Here is a 12,315-nt window from a genome sequence, read left to right as displayed (position 1 = left end):
AGAGTCACCTGCTCCAGGGGCGAGTGTCCCACGGGGTGTGGTCACAAAGGGCTGATCGAGGTGTCAGGGAGCAAAGAGTGGACAAGGAGGAGCAGCCAGGTTCTGCAGAGTGCCTGTGTCCCCTCCCGAGGCTGGAGTGGGAGTGGGAGTGGGCAGCGCCCACCCTGTGGTGCCAGAGGGAGGGCAGATTTCCTCTGGCTCTGCCTTCAGGTGGGTGCCCATTGCTGTTCGTGTGCTACCTGAGAAAGGCAGGACCAAGAGACCTGACACTGCTTCATGTGCTGCAGAGGGGGTTGGTGTGCCCTGCCTGCTGAGGCCGGGCAGGGGGCTCTCCCCTGGGGCAGGGGGGCTCTCCCGTGGGGCAGGGGGCTCTTCCCTGGGGCAGGGGGGCTCTCCCGTGGGGCAGGGGGCTCTTCCCTGGGGCAGGGGGGCTCTCCCCTGGGTCAGAGGGCTCTCCCCTGGGGCAGGGGGGCTCTCCCGTGGGGCAGGGAGCTCTTCCCTGGGGCTGGGGGGCTCTCCTCTGGGGCTGGGGGGCTCTCCCCTGGGGCAGGGGGCTCTCCCTGGGCAGGGGGCTCTCCCTGGGCAGGGGGGCTCTCCCCTGGGGCAGGGGGCTCTCCCGTGGGGCAGGGGGCTCTCCTCTGGGGCAGGGGGCTCTCCCGTGGGGCAGGGGGCTCTCCCTGGGGCAGGAGGCTCTTCCCTGGGGCAGGGGGCTCTCCCCTGGGGCAGGGGGGCTCTCCCGTGGGGCAGGAGGGATCTCCCCTGGGGCAGGAGGGATCTCCCCTGGGGCAGGGGGCTCTCCCCTGGGGCAGGGGGGCTCTTCCTGGGGCAGGGGGCTCTTCCCTGGGGCAGGGGGCTCTCCTCTGGGGCAAGGGGCTCTCCTCTTGGTCAGGGGGGCGCTCCCCTGGGGCAGGGGGCTCTCCTCTGGGGCAGGGGGCTCTCCTCTTGGTCAGGGGGGCTATCCCTGGGGCAGGGGGCTCTCCTCTGGGGCAGGGGGCTCTCCTCTTGGTCAGGGGGGCTATCCCTGGGGCAGGGGGCTCTCCCCTGGGGCAGGGGGGCTCTCCCCTGGGTCAGAGGGCTCTCCCCTGGGGCAGGGGGCTCTTCCCTGGGGCAGGGGGCTCTCCCTGGGGCAAGGGGCTCTCCCCTGGGTCAGAGGGCTCTCCCCTGGGGCAGGGGGCTCTCCTCTGGGGCAAGGGGCTCTCCCCTGGGTCAGAGGGCTCTCCCCTGGGGCAGGGGGCTCTCCCCTGGGGCAGGGGGCTCTTCCCTGGGGCAGGGGGCTCTCCTCTGGGGCAGGGGGCTCTCCCCTGGGGCAGGGGGCTCTCCCGTGGGGCAGGGGGCTCTCCCGTGGGGCAGGGGGCTGTCCTGGGTGGTTTGGGTCCCGTGGGTGACAGGTCCTGCCCCTCTGCCCTCCCTGTGGGAGGCAGCACAGGTGGGGCCCTGCCTTCTCATCTCCCATCAAAGCCAAAACCCACCTCAGCACAGAGGAAAAAAGAGAAAGAATAAAAAGAATCTTTCTTTTTCTAGTATGGTTGCACATTCTGGCAGAGTGAAAGGAGCCAATTTAAAATTTTCTTCCCATCTATGAACTTGGAAGTCCACGTTCTCTCCACCAAAATGTTCCAACACCTTTGAATTCTTCTTTTTCCTAACAATTTAAATTATTTTAGGTTGTTAAGCAGTTTTAAGACATTGCACAATTCTTTATTATCTACTGTAATTGCTGTTCAATAGTGTATAAACTATTTAAAATATAAGACTAATAACCATAAAATGTAATAATTTTCTAAGATGGTATTGCCTTTAATGCTAGAACTGTTTGTATATGTGACTTCATATGTAAAAGCAAAAGCAGTATAAAAATAAATCATAAGTAAAGTTTCAAATTGAACACACTAAATTAAATTACCTAATGAAATATTCTTTTGAGTTTCTGGTTTATTATTAAATACATAATTCCTTGTAAGTTATATAAGGGTAAATCTTCTTTTGTATCTTTTCCTGGTATTTTAGATTAAATGTGTATTTTTATTCCATAAATTGGTTAGTCTAACTTTAAACAAAAGCTATTGCAAGTGTTAAATAATTTAATTTTTATAATTCTAAATAAACTCTACCCAATTCCTTAAATCTAAGTAATTTACTTCTGAATTTACAAATTTGCACAGATCTGGTGTGCCTAAGCTCCTGGCCATCTGCCAAGTGCAGAGTTTGTGGGATTTTTCCCTAGTGCAAGCAGGCAGAGTGCTGCTCCCAAAGGGCAAGAATTAGACCAGGGGATCCAGCCCTGAGGTTAGAGAATTTGTGATTTCCCAGCTCTGCAGAGCAGCTCCTGGAAAGGCACCGGGTTCCACTGAGATGAGAGGAAAATCTTTGTTTTGGTCCTTGGAAAGCTGCAGCCGGCCCAGCCTGACCCTCCTGGGGACATTCCCAGGTACTGAGGGCCAGGGGAGCTCGTGGGAGCTGAGGATGCTCTGGGGGCTCTGGAGTGACTGGGCTCTTGTGTCTGTAAGTGCACAGAAATTTTAAATGTTGGCAAACATGCCAAGAGTGGGGCTGTTGATCTGGTTTCCTTTGTGGTCTGGAAGCTGCAGGAGCTGTGGTTGCTGGGGAGGAATCACCAGGTTCAGACCCTGAAACGAGCCAGGGCTGGGGCCTGGGGGAGCTACAGGTCACAGGCAGTGGGGAAGGAAACACTGAGCCTGGAGGATCACAGGGTGAGGATGGCTTCACCTTCAGTGTGATCAGAATTGGCTTCACCCTTCAGTGTGATCAAAACTGGCTTCATCCTTCAGTGTGATCAGAATTGGCTTCACCCTTCAGTGTGATCAGAATTGGCTTCACCTTCAGTGTGATCAGAATTGGCTTCACCCTTCAGTGTGATCAAAACTGGCTTCACCCTTCAGTGTGATCAGAATTGGCTTCACCCTTCAGTGTGATCAGAATTGGCTTCACCCTTCAGTGTGATCAGAATTGGCTTCACCCTTCAGTGTGATCAGAATTGGCTTCACCCTTCATTTAATCATGGTCATGAAGCGATGCCTTCCTCACCTGACCTGTTAAATTTTATTAGCTTGTCAAGGTTTTGCATTTGTAAGGGTCCTTTTGGGTCTGGTATTGAAACAAAGCTTTACAAGCATTAAAAAGTATAAAAGTATTTAAGAGTTTTGGAGCATCCCGTTCCCTTTCCTCCTGTACACGATGAGGTGCTGCTAACACAACTGGTCACATGGCTGTAATTCTCCTGACAAGTTTATTTCCTGTGCTTTTCCCTCCAAATAACTGTTTTCCTTCATGATAATATTTACTTGATGTGCTGCAGTTAAAATACAGCCTTAAATACATTTGTTCAGGTTCTTCCTTGGTGTAAATTCATGTACAGCTCCTGGCTTTGGTTTGTAACCCCAAAATCACTCGTGCTGCAGTGCCAAGGGTTTTGTGACTCCCTCAGGTCAAGGCAATACATCTTGGCCACGGGAATGTGTTCTGAAGAGAGCTCCTTGTTTGTAAGTGAGGTGGTAAATTTTAATCTGATGGGTGTTTTGCTGTGGTGCTCAGAGTCTGCATGTTCTCAGCTCTGCACATTCATTTTCTGCCCTGCAATTACTGAGCGTTGCCTGGAGGCCTGGGGATGTGCAGCAGTGCTCACATTTGTGCCATGTGCTACCAGTGCTAAAATACTGCAGCTCTCTGTTAACTCTCTTCATTGAAAGTAAAGACATTTTCACTGGATATTTTTAAATTGACATGCCTGGCTATCTAAATGTGTGTGTTATTTCATAGATCTCTTTGATTTAGTGTTTGCAGCAGGCATGGCTTTGTGCATTTTGTCTTCCCTTCTCCTCTTCAGGAACATTACAAAGTTTTCTCTTTTTCTCTGTGACTAAGGTTATCAGAGTTTATGGGAATTTGTCTATTTATGAAAATGAACCAAGCTATTTTTTCACTTTCATCTGCAATAATCAGTGTACCAACTTTACGAATTATAAGACATCTCATTTTTGCTTCAAGCTTCTGTTTTATTTTATGGATGTTATAAAGGTTATAAGGGAGAATTTCCACCCTGAGTCTAAACTGTGACCTGTCAGTGAATTTCTGAAACCAGCAGAGTCCAAGGAAGCTTTGCCATTGGTGTTCCTGAGGATTTATTTTGACCTGGAGCATTAGGCCTCTTTATTTATTAAAACTGCCCACTACTTGCTGCTTGCAGGTAAATAATAATTTCATGAGGTGTGATGAGGAGCACAGTCCAGCAAAGGAAAATGAATCCATTTTTAATCAGTGTTCTACCTCCTTTGTTGCTGAGCTGTTTGTATAATTAATGGCTATAAAGCTGTATCTTTAACATTTCTGTTCTGTATCATCTATGTTTTGAAACATGTTTCCAGTTTCTACATGTTCTTCCAGTCTAGTACCAAAGAGAAAAACACTTCACTGGAATATTGATTTCTCTACCTGTGCAGGCTCACCTAGACACATTTAAAAAGTAGAACTACATTGATACAATACACGGGTAACAGAATGCATCAATGGTGTTTATTTCTGCTGGGACAAGGTCAAAATGTGCAAATCCACGTAGAGAAAAGCACCAGTGAGCTTCACACGTGATACTGAAGAATACAGTCTCATTTATGGGAATTAAAGGTGGTTGCTCTTAAATCAGAAGTGGTGTTTGTCTGCTATGAATGAGGCTTTAAAAGAGATTTTTGTTTTTCCTCAAAAGAAGCGGCAAACAGGGGGAGGAGCAGGGCAGGGCTGAGCAGGCATTGCCAGCCAGGGAATTCTGTTCTGGAGCGCTGCAGAGCAGGGCTAGGACTGCTGGAATGCTGCTGGAATTCTAGCCACAGGAAGGCAAAACGCTGGTGGCCATCAAGGATTCCCTGTCTGCCTGTGACCACTCAGCCTCCAGCTCTCTGAAACTCAGGGGCCTCCTGGATGGAGGGAGCTCCACAGAATCACTGGCAAGCTTTCTTTGCATCCTCTCCATCCATAATGCATGTATATACATATTGTTAATAATTCATACTAATGGAGAGATCTTGCCCAAGAGCACATTCCCCTATCACAGGAAATAAATTGTTTAATGGTGTCTAGGATAGAAATCAGAGGCTGGCTCTAAATCCAGCTATTACAGAGCAGTGCTAGGCATGCAGCACACACTTCCATAAACAAATAAATTCATTACAGTTTAATAACAGCGGAAATAAAAAATGTAAGGTAATTTAAATAATGTGCAGAATAGAGCCATGTTTTATCCTAAAGCCACAATGCCAACTACTCACACTCTCAGGAATTCCTGAAAGCCTTCAGGGCTGGCCCTTAGTGCAGGTAAGCAGTGAGGATGGAGAACCCAGTTCCACACATGGGGAAAAATCTGGGAGCACAGCAACAGCAGCAGCAGGAATGAGAGCCAACCACCACGATTCCAACCGGAACAATGGTTCCCTCCTCCTGCCACAGGAGCCTAAAGAGCCCCCTGGAAAGCCCTGGAATCAGGGCTCTCCTGAGTGACACACCCCTGAGGGTTACGTACCTGCTGTTTGATATTGCTGCAGTGAGTGCAAGGCAGTCACTTCTGTTTGTTTCTTTCTAAAACAAAACTGGAGTTATTTGGGTGTTGGTTTTTGGCTTCTCTTTTCTACCTCTGTCCAGGCTGGGATTGAAGGCACTTGAGACAATAGTTTGTGTTCAGGCTTAGATGCTTATTTTTTCTTATCTGTGTTACGAAATACCACCCAAACCCATGGAGAAGGAGGAAGAAGAAGGTAAAGAAGAACAATCTGCCTCCTCCCCAAAACCTCCATCTCGCTTCATATATATTCCCATATTCTAAAACCCCAGACTCCTTCCTTTTCACTGAGGCTTCTCAGCTTCCCAGGAGAAAATCCTGGGCGAAGGGGTTGTTCCAGAGAACGTGAATCCAATGGAACAATCTCCAAACACGTTCCAAAGGAATGGAAAACGTAGGAGACACAAATGAGATAAGAATTGTTTTCCTTTTCACTGAGCTTCCTTCTCAGCCTCCCAGGAGAAAATCCTGGGCGAAGGGGTTGTTCCAGAGAATGTGAACACCACAGCCAAGTTCTTTTGCCATGCGAGCTGGAGCACCACAACTCGTGTTTCGAGCAGGCCTGGAGAAAGAAACCACTGACCGTGCTCCAAGTCTTCTAAAGGAGTGTTCACTTGCCTTCTGCAGCCATCCTGTTCGTGTTCCCGTGCCAGTAGGAGCTTCCCTGAGATCACTCAAGGGAGCGCCGTGCCGGGGAGCCGCGGCGGGCGTGGGATTGTTGGATGGAATCGTTCCCTCTCTCGGGCCGTCTGCCACCCCCTGGAACCCCGGGACTCTGCCAGAGGGACTGCACTCAGCCACGGCCAGGGCACTGGGAGATACAGCTCCCAGTTTAGGGATCTTGTTCAGCTCTGGGAAGGAAGGGGAGATTCAGAGACCAATGGCTCTTGGTGGATGTGGTGGAATCTTTAATTAACGGGTTACTCCATTAACGAGCCCGTTGTGTTCCAGGTAATGAAGGAAGGGGTGACTCAGAGACCAAGGGCTCTTGGTGGATGTGGTGGAATCTTTAATTAACGGGTTACTCCATTAACGAGCCTGTTGTGTTCCAGGTGAGTGAAGGAAGGGGAGATTCAGAGACCAAGGGCTCTTGTGGACATCACAGAATCTTTAATTAACGGGTTACTCCATTAACGAGCCCGTTGTGTTCCAGGTAATGAAGGAAGGGGTGACTCAGAGACCAAGGGCTCTTGGTGGATGTGGTGGAATCTTTAATTAACGGGTTACTCCATTAACGAGCCTGTTGTGTTCCAGGTGAGTGAGATCATTTGCCCCTGGGGCTTTTTTTTTCCACAGGCCTTCTGCTCCTCCAGCGAAACGTGTAACAAATTGAAGTATTCATTTTGATTACATAAAGCACATGGGTATACAATTATGTGAGAAGAAAGATGACATTTGTTGCCTGCCTTCCCTAAGGCCCCTACAGGCTTTGCCCTTCACTGAAAAAAAAAAGGCATAAAGTCATTAGAATAAGTGCTTTTTTTTGCACATTGTATTTTTGGAAGGTTATCTTATTAAGGCAGAAGTCTTTGCTAGAAACATTGGGATAATGATTCCTTACAAAATAAATAATACATTGTTCTAAAATAAAACTCAAATAATACTCAAATAATGTTTTCCTCACAGAAGATTTCTGTTCTTTCATATGTCAATTTTGTGTCCATTTTGGAGCTTTTAGGAATGCATTTATCCAATGTTACCAAATTTATATGATAAATGTGTATTAAAGAAATTAAATATTCATGTAAGTATAATCAGTTTACTGCTTAATTTTATTAACCTTTTTTGCTTATTACTTTATGCTTTACTAAGCAATTAATCTGCATGTGAGTCCCTTTGTATGTTTTACAGGGGCACTTTCTGTACTGTGATCAGTTTTTCAGTGCATACTAGGCTGGAAGAGCTAGTTCATTGCAATCTCAATATTTATTGGGGCATTAAATGAAACACTGGGGGAGAAAGCTTGCATAACTAGGATGACAGCATCTACAAATTATATAAAATCACCAGGGATTTTTTAAAATATATTTTTGTGGTGCAACATGCAGAGGAATTTATTTGGAAAGAGTTCAGAAAATGAATTTGAGGTAAGTCAGAAGAGTGTGAAATAGCTGTGAAGAAGAGCTTCCTTTGTTTTGTCATCGTGGGACTTGGATCTAACCCCTTTGGAGGGTCTGTTCTCTTATTCTGTATCTTCCATCTTGGGGCATTTTTTCCTTCTTTCCTTCACCTAGCTGACTAAGACAGGGACTCCAGGTCTGTCCAGACCTGGCCTCTCCCCCCCTGCATTTTTTAGATGTGTTTTCTTGGTATCTTGCAGAAATTCAGCCTGGGGAACTTGAGCTTGACCCAGCTCTGGTTCCTCACCCCTGCTACCCTGATGTGGGGATGATGGGATGTGTCTGCATTCATGACAGCAGCAAGTGATTCCCTCTCTAGATTGGTTCACTGTTGCTGATTGAAAATGACTACATAAATCACTCCTTAGATGATGCTGAATGTTTAGAAGGCTCGTTCCTACTGCTACCATTGGAAATCGTGCAGGAGATCTTTCCTGCCACCACTGAGCAGGCTAAGCTAGAAGACACCGTGACCAATGAACATCCTGAAACCACAGACAGGAAATTGGACTTGTCTTTTCAGAACCTGAGCTTTCCTTCATGCTTCAAGTGAGAGAACATTCCATGCCCTTCCACGGTCCTAAGCACCAGGGCAACAGGCATTTGTGTGCCCCTGTGTGTTTGTGAGCTGCTGTGTTTATATTCAGCCACAGAAAATCTGTTCCTAGCGCCAGCCGTGCCTTACACCTATTTCCCATCGAGCTACTTTGTATTGCAGACCCGCCTGCCTGGTACTTTGCTCTGGGAGGGCTGTGATGAGTGCTATCTTCCATATTATTAAAGGATAACACGAGCATTTGCTGGCATGTCACTGTAGCAAACAGTGACTTGTGGCTCCCTTGAAAATTCACACGCGCTTTATTGCTGCTTGAGAAAATAACACACATCTCCACTGCAGCTCCAGCCTCTCTCCTGATTGCTGAAGGATTTCCCCTCTATTACCTCTGCATTTTCTGTGTTGCCAGGTGTGAAATGAACAGAATCATAAAGTCGGGCTGTTTTGGAGAATAAAAACAACAGCACGGTCTGTGCTGCTGAAATGGCAGCGTGCTGAAAGTGGAAAAATGCTACTAGCTGTTGGCAATCCCACATACGTGACAGATAGTGGAGTGTGAAAGACAGATTTGCCAATTCTTGCAATTAAAGGCAGTTAAAATATATAATTCTGCCTCAGGAAAATATTTCATCTTGTCCTTAAATTTCTGTGTGTGCTAAAGTCATTCTGGAAGCACCAGGACTGCTGCACGTTGCTTAGAAGTAAATAATACTGATATTTAAATGTTCCTTAAATATGGCTGGGCTGCCAGGAGGTGACACAATTGCTGGTTGCAATGGAGTTTCAGCAGTTACAGGATCATGGGTTTGATCCAGCTCCTGGTAAAACCACTCAGGCCTTGTTCAGTATTCCCTGGAATTGAACAGCAGCTGCCTCAGACGAGGTGTGGCTGTGGAAATCTCAATCTGCCTCCATCAAAGCTGGTTTGGAGACACAGGATGGGGTGTCTGAGCTTGGGAGGGCAAAAATCCCCTAATTAGAGAGTGAAGAGATCTGCATGGGGAGCAGGGGAGTGACCGGGGTATGCAAAAGGTGTTTGAGCACTGAATGATCTGCTGGGTATGCAAAAGGTGTTTGAGCACTGAATGATCTGCTGGGTATGCAAAAGGTGTTTGAGCACTGAATGATCTGCAGCACCTGGGCCAGTGAGGTCAGGGAAGTCTGGGTGAGTGACGCTGCATTCCAGCTGGATGCACGGCGAATGCAGGGCAGCAGCAGTGGGGCAGGAGGGGCACTAAGGCACCCAAACCCCACCTGGGACCCCCACCCCTGCCAGGGAGGCTGTCTGAGCTCAGCCCAGCACTCTCCTGCTGTGTCCTGGCAGTGTCCCCTGAGATGGATTCCCTGGCTGGAGGTGCTGGCCTCAAGGACAGCTCGGGTGAGACAGAGGTGAGTGACTGCTGGGGCTGGCTCTGTGTGCTCCCAGTGCCTGATCTGGGGCTGGCTCTGTGTGCTCCCACTGCCTGATCTGGGGCTGGCTCTGTGTGCTCCCAGTGCCTGATCTGGGGCTGGCTCTGTGTGCTCCCAGTGCCTGATCTGGGGCTGGCTCTGTGTGCTCCCAGTGCCTGATCTGGGGCTGGCTCTGTGTGCTCCCACTGCCTGATCTGGGGCTGGCTCTGTGTGCTCGCAGTGCCTGATCTGGGGCTGGCTCTGTGTGCTCCCACTGCCTGATCTGGGGCTGGCTCTGTGTGCTCCCACTGCCTGATCTGGGGCTGGCTCTGTGTGCTCCCAGTGCCTGACCTGGGGCTGGCTCTGTGTGCTCCCAGTGCCTGATCTGGGGCTGGCTCTGTGTGCTCCCACTGCCTGACCTGTGAATGGGATAACACCTCCTTCAGACAAGGTGCAAACACTTCACATCTATTACAGGCAGCTAGAGCAGAAGAGATTTCATTAAGATTTCTTTTTGAAATACCAAAGGTGTTACCAAAATAGTGCACTTCTCTTAAAAAAGAGACGTTGCTGAGAAAAAATCACTTGTGGAGACCTTAGCTCCCGAGTGCCCCCTTTTATCACCTGAGAAAAGCCCTGAACCCACGTTCTGAGCCACAGCTTGTCTGTTTGGAAGTGACAAATACTGGAGGATTAAAAAGCCACTGCTGATTGCACTGATGTGGGTGTGTAAGCAAGGAGGCACCCCTTCAACCATGAGACCAGTGAGTGCAAGACAGGAATTCTCCCAAATTCACTGGGTAGAAGTTGCTTTACAAAAAGCACAATCACCCCAGAGGTACTGCAAATTCTGAATAAAGCCATTTTATCTTCTTGAACTGCTGTAAGAACAAGCTTAACGTTAACACCGAGGCTGGAGTGACAGGAACAGCAAATTAAAATCAAAAGAGAGCAAACAAGGTGTAGGCAGACTCATGATATGCCTTGATCTGCCTGTAGTGGTCACACAGGGCAGTTGTTATGCTCATCAAAACAATTTAATGGCATCACTATCACTCATTTGTTTTCTGATGCTTTGTCCCTTCACGAGAGGTTTCCATGCCCTCGCTCAAGTACCAAAGTAAGCAGGATAATCATAATTTTTTTTTTTCAAGTTTTACTCTACAAAGTTTTCTTGGAGGATAGAAATGCTTGGGGCCCGACTGGCACAGGTTTTGGATCTGTTTTGTTTGGTATTTTGTTTCTTTTAATCACCTCCCAAATGAGAATGTCATTAGGGATGATGTAAAGAGATTAATTGCGAATTTTTCCTCTCTCAGCAGGAGAGGGGAGACTTTACATCCATAAAGTTATGTAACACTTAGGAACTGCTCTGAGTTACTAAAATTAGTAAAGTATCAATGTATGGGCTTAATTGGAGGCTTTGCAATTTCGATAAATGCTGTTAAGCTGTGCCTGGGTCAGTCTCTGCTGGGAGCTCTTTGGGGTGTCCTGCTGCTGGCAGTGGCACGGGCTCCTCCTGTGTCCCCAGCACTGTCCCTGCAGCCTCTGCCCCTTCCATGTGCTAGGAAAGCATGGATATGCATGTCCCTGTGGGCAGTTTTCAGGGAAAAACCATCAAATGCAAACAGTAATTGTATTTTGGGCCCTGTGGGGCCCTGAGGAGACCCTGGGTCTGGTTTGGTTGGTGTCACTGGGCTGAACTCAGCAGTTTCACTTTGCAGTGTGGGTGAGGCTCTGGGGGGATGGCACTGCAGGGACACAGGGCTCGGAATGAGGTTTTCAGAAATCCCCAAATCATCTCCTCAGGCAGCAGAGATCAACGTCCCAACACCCTCAGACACTTGGCTCGTATTTCCTCTTCTGGGCAAAAGGATTTAAAATATTATCCCAAACCTCTGGTTACCTGTCAGAGAATTCTTTCCTTGGGAAATACAGAACAAAACCAAACTTTAACAAAGCTGCTGAATTTACTTTCAGCTTTGGGATTCACAGCAATGCCCCTTACACAGCTCCTGCATCTTGTGTAGTGCAGAACCATCAGTAACAGGAGCCAGGGGTCGACTGGGGATCTGTTTTCCTCTAATGCTGGCAAGAAAAGGGAAAGCTGAGACCAGTTAGGGCAAGGAACACAATCCCAGCTAAAAACACACCCTCTCCTGTTTTAATAACACTTTGATTTAAAAGCATTGCAGTGTATCAGTGTTTATTGGTGCAGGAGAGCACCAACAGGCTGCCTCAGCCTTGCTGGCTCAGGGGTAATTAATGCCCAGTCACAGGAATATATTGATAATATCTTTAGCCTGCACGGGGAGAGCCAGCAGGTTATTTTAGGATGGGGTTTTTTGGCCTTCAGAGTGGTGCTGCATGTTGAGGTTTTATTTCCCTCAGCTATTCCATTACCAGAATGAAATGCCACCAGTTAATAGGACGGCAGAGTAAATGTCACCAGCTGAGGGGACCACAGGAATGTCTGTTTGCCACACGTAGGAGCCGTGCTTTATTACAGCCCAACGTGGAATTTATGAGCCCTGCTGTAATACTCTGGATGTGCCTCTCTGGTAATATCTGATATCTGTCAGAGGTGGAAGGCAGGATCCTGCAGGATCAGCTCCCTCCTGCTCCCTGCAGCTCCCTCTGAGGCTGTGCAGTCCCAGTAAGGCACTGCCACCCAAAGCAGGTAGAAC

Source organism: Serinus canaria (genome assembly GCF_022539315.1).
Source record: "Serinus canaria isolate serCan28SL12 chromosome 7 unlocalized genomic scaffold, serCan2020 HiC_scaffold_29, whole genome shotgun sequence".
NCBI lineage: Eukaryota > Metazoa > Chordata > Aves > Passeriformes > Fringillidae > Serinus > Serinus canaria.
This window is presented reverse-complemented; position numbering follows the sequence as displayed.